The sequence below is a fragment of the Myotis davidii genome, unplaced genomic scaffold (assembly GCF_000327345.1).
Source record: "Myotis davidii unplaced genomic scaffold, ASM32734v1 scaffold1671, whole genome shotgun sequence".
Classification (NCBI taxonomy): domain Eukaryota; kingdom Metazoa; phylum Chordata; class Mammalia; order Chiroptera; family Vespertilionidae; genus Myotis; species Myotis davidii.
The window spans coordinates 20,098-25,186 of record NW_006285368.1 but is presented as its reverse complement, the minus strand read 5'-3'; the positions used below and the strand labels follow the sequence as shown (position 1 = coordinate 25,186).

Genomic DNA, 5,089 nt, shown 5'->3' with positions numbered 1-5,089 from the left:
ACCACAGGGCGGCTTAAACAGAGGAAATTTCTTTCGGGTGCCAGCATGGTCAGGTTCTGGTGAGAGCCCTCCTCCCAGCTGCACGTGGCTGTCTCCTCCTCTGTGCTCACATGGCAGAAGGCAAGGTAGCTTTCTTGCCTCTTCTTGTCTGAGTGCTAAGCCCATCATGGGCTCCACTCTCATAACTTAGTTACCTCCCAAAGGCCCCACCTCCAAATACATCACATTGGGATTAGGGCTTCTATATGTGAATTGTGGAGGGACACAAACATTAGGTGCTTTCAAACTTGTTGGAAAAACTCTCAGAAGAAAATACTTGGCACTACTGTCTCTTAACTACTCCGGGAGCAGTGTGTCAAGAATATATACCTATGAACAAGATCTAGAAATCAGGAAGCCAGAAACAGGCTGTTGCCACCAGACACAACTGCCTCTTGACTCAGAACATCAATACACACATACACACACATACACACGCACACACACACACACACACACACACACAATATTTCATGCCAGCAGGAACCAAGAGAAGGGGTCAGGAAGGTGGCTTTCAACACACTTGACCTTCTAAACTTGGAGAAGTGTATCTTATCAATGGTACCTCATTCACAAACAGAATACAGGCAATGGTTTTTAGATATCCAGGTTTTTTACATGAAAAAGCCTTACCTCTTCCTTGAATCCACATTACCCAAACACATGTAGCTTTAAATACCCTATTTCTGTAAAAGCAGCACCAACTCGGTCACCAAATTTCCAAACCAGAAGCTTTCCTGACCCTTCCTCTCCCACATCCATCCATCCCCTGCAAGACTTCCAATTCCCTAATCTTCTCTCTCCAGGCAGCCCTCTGACAGCCCCATTTCCTGCCACCTGATCAGGCACCCTCACTGCTCATTCCAGGTCTTTTAGTGGCTATCAGAGGACCCTTCTAAAGCACATTGCTTACTGTGTTATGTCACTGCCAAAAGATTTGTACTAAGTCCCTGTTAAACAATTGGAAAAAATGCCAAACTGGCATGAAACTAACGGCTGTCCACAATCAGCCTGTGCACCTTCCACCTCACCTCCCACAGGTCTGCCTTTTTCCTGAAGCTACTTCTGCCTGGAATGGCCTTCTTCTTTCTACATGCTCAAATCCCGTGCTCACTTCAGGTTGCAACTCAAATGTTATTTCCTAAGACCAAAAGTAGGTTTCCTTCCTTTGATCTTGACTTATAGCATATAATTAGATCTTTTTAAAAGCTCTTGACTTTCTACTTTATAATGTACTTATTTGTGAACATGTTTATCGCCCTTTAATTCCCTAAGGTGAAAGGCCACATCTTACTTGTTTTGAGGTGGATCCCTTTCATTAGGTCTTGCACTTTATAGAAACTCAGTATTTAATTAATAGCTAATGCATATTTTATGGGGTTCTTATGCAATCCACATATTACTCTGCTCTTTCTTCTATGCCACAAAAGTAACCTGAAAGACAGTCAAGAGAACAAATGTGTCCCCAGCACCAAGCAGTGCCTGACATACAGTCATTACAAGCTATTAAACTGAACAGAAGGAGAAGTGCATCTTATTAGCCAAGGGAGGAAGGGTTTCCAATGGGGGGACAGTGATAGTGTCCAGTCCTTCAGAGGGTGGGGAATGCAGGGCCATGGCTCCCACTGAATTTGGGAACTAGAAATAGTGAGTGGAGACAGAAGCCAGACAGAAAAAGTTAAGGAATAGCACATGAGGAAATGGAAGAAATGAGTATAGATTATTTTTTCAAGAAACCTAACCAGAATAATGGGAAGAAAAAATGGCATATGATGCACATCTGATCTCATGGTCATCTGCTTCTGAGGTGCAAAGAACCTGGACCAGTCCACATGTGAAAGCAACAGAAAGGGCTGGCTCAGAGGTGTTAAAAAAGTGAAAAATGACACAATTCACGCTCCTCACCAATCACAGAGCCTTGTAGTCAAGTGCCCAGTATGCTGTGCTCATGTCTATGCACCATATTGTCAAGATAGAAATTATGATGGTTAATTTTACATGTCAGCATGGGTGGCCCACAGTGCCCAACTATGTGGTCAAACACTATGCTAGGTGTTTCTGTAAGAGTGTTTTTGGATGAAATCAGCATTTAACTCGGTAACTTGAAGAGAAGCAGATTGTCCTCCATAATGTGGGCACCTTCATCCAATCATTTGAGGCCCTGAATAGACCAGAAGACTGGCCTCCCCAAGCAAGAGGGAATTCTGCAGCAACATCAGCTCTCTTATTTCTCCAGCCTGCTGCTCACCCTATAGATTTTGGATTTGCCAGCCTCCATAATCATGTGAGCCAATTCCTTAAAATCAATCAAAATCTCTCTCTCTCTCTCGCTCGCTCTCTCTCTCTCTCTCGCTCGCTCTCTCTCTCTCTCTCGCTCGCTCTCTCTCTCTCTCTCGCTCGCTCTCTCTCTCTCTCTCGCTCGCTCTCTCTCTCTCTCTCGCGCGCACACACACACACACACAAATACACCCTATTAGTTCTGTTTCTCCAGCAAACCCTGACTAAAACAGACTTTAACAAAGCATATCTTATTCAAAGAAAAGAGTAAAAAATAGAAGGTCTATTAGCATAGTAAATCAAGCATAATGAAAAGAACTAGACAGAGCTTGGATAAAATAAGATGTGATGGCCTTCTGTGGACATTTTAAAAGCTGCCATGTGGCAAGAGGGAACAGACTTATTTATGGTTCCCAGCAGGTAAAATTTCAATGTCCTAAAAGTGTAGAAGCTGTATAGTTTTTGCTCAATATAAAAAATTATAAACATTTTACCACAATTTTTTTTAATGGCTTGGTTTGTTGGACACAAAAAGGTTGCTGGTTTGAGTCCCAGTCAGGGCATATACAGAGGCAACCCATCAATGCTTCGTTCTCATGGATGTTTATCTTTCTCCCTTCCTCTTTCTCAAAAAAAAAATCAATAAAACATCCTTGGGTGAGCATCTTAAAATGAAAAGTTAACAGAATATACCAAAAACCATGGAATTACACACTTTTAAATAGGTGACTTTTATGGTATGTGAATTATATCTCAATAAATCTGTTTTAAAAAATAAATCTTTATCTCCCCACTACATTGTGAACAAATGAAGCTAGGAAGTGTATCCTTTCATCTTTATTCAGTGAATAACAGAGGGCCTGATATATGGTGCCCAGCTAGCTGTTCTTCATCAGAGCTTCACTGATGACTGCACGTTCTTGCTAAGTGATCTTTTGCCATAACAGTTTCTTACTGACTCTGGTAGCTATGTTTACTTCCTTTCCTTACTCAGGTGGGTGCCAGGCTTCAAAAGATAATGTTTTATTGGAACTGAAATTATTTCTATCTCCTTTCTTGATTGAATAAACATTTCGCTTTGGTTATGAAATTGTCACTTCCTAAAAGTGTCTCGTACATAAAATGGTCATGATTCTTCCTTCCTATTTCTTTTAATGTCTACAAAACCCTTTCTTATTTAGTTTTACCTCTTCAGAGATAGTTTAAATATTGTCATGTAGAGAAAGTTAAAATGAAGGTTGGTTTTCTCTTGCTATACAAAATAATTGTTAATTTATCTTCTTACATAATTTTTGGTAACACAAACATTTTATTCACTCTCTTGATTGCAAATTATAGAATGCGAACTTGAACTAGCTGGAGTAAAATGGTGAATTTCTTTCATGGACACTGCTACAGTGTCTCACAGCCACTCAAATGTCAACAGTGGTTAGGATGATTTTGGCTGCAAATGAGATAAATCTAAAATCAAACTGAGTTAAACTGCAAGAAAAAAAATTGTCAGGTCACATGATTATGGGTGTTCAAGTGAATAGCAACCCCCAAAGACTTACTGTACTTCACTTTCACTTGAAACATTGGCCATTTCAGTTCTGACTAGAGAAGAACTATGGTCAAGACATTCAAAGCTGTGCCTGCTTACTCTTAATGAAGAGGATCCTGGGCCTCATCTCTTATAAGGAGTGTTGTCTAGAAGTTAAAATTTTCCCTCCTTAGTTGATTAATATATTTTCAAGTATATCAAAAGGACTTGGAATTGGATTTAAAAATTCCAAGCTTAAGAAACCCTTTGAAAAGCAGATTTTAAGACAGGATTAGATTTGTAGGAGATTTACTGAGGGAAATGCCTGTGAAGAATAAACAGAGGTCGCAGAAGTAGGCAAAGAGAGCCTTTAGATACTGATGCAGGTCTGACACCTGTGAAAGGAGTGGAGTGGGGAAGGAATATCCATCAAGAAAAGTCTCAACTCAGCACAGCTCTGAGAAAATTTCAAGCAAGCTAATGGGGAGTCCCTGAGTCAAAATTACCCATAAGAGGGGTCCTGTATCCCACAGAAATTATCCAGCATTCATTTGGAAATGTGACTCTGAATAACCAAAACTGTCTTGAAAAAAAAAGAAAAGTTGGAGGACTCACTCTTCCCAATTTCAAAACTCACCACAAAGCTACATACAGTTCAATGGGGAAAGAATAGCCTTCTTAAAAAAATGGTCCAGGAACAGATGGATACCCATACCAAAGAATGAAATTGGACCTCTGCCTCATACCATATATATAAAAATTTACTCAAAATGGATTACAGTGCAGAATGTAAGAGCTAAAACTATATACATAACTGTAAATATGTTATGATCTTGGGTTAGAGAAAGGTTACTTAGATATGATACAAAGAACAAGAAAAAAAAGAAAATTGGACTGCATCAAAATTTTAAACATTTCAGTTTTGTTGCAAAATATATCATCAAGGAAGTGAAGAGACAACCCACAGAATGAGAGAAAATATTTGCAAATCCTAACTCTTACAGGGACTTGTATCCAGATGCATAAATAACTTTTGAAACTCAATAATAAAATGACAAATAGACCAATTAAAATGGGCAAAGGGTATTAATAGACATTTCTCCAAAGAAAATATGCCAATAACTAATAATCATATGAAAAAATGCTCATCATCAACTGTCCAAAAAATGCAGATTAAAACCACAATGACATACCACTTCACACCCCTAGGAATAGCTAGAATAAAAAATGACAGATAATGGTGGACCCCAA

The 5,089-nt window shown here is 39.4% G+C and overlaps 1 long non-coding RNA gene across 1 annotated transcript; it reads left to right on the top strand.

Moving 5' to 3' along the window:
• Positions 1–968: 968 nt before the first annotated feature.
• On the top strand, positions 969–4,762 carry LOC107181893. Its single transcript, XR_001512601.1, has 2 exons — positions 969–2,323; positions 3,907–4,762. It is a non-coding gene; the product is annotated as an uncharacterized LOC107181893 (long non-coding RNA).
• Positions 4,763–5,089: the final 327 nt, after the last annotated feature.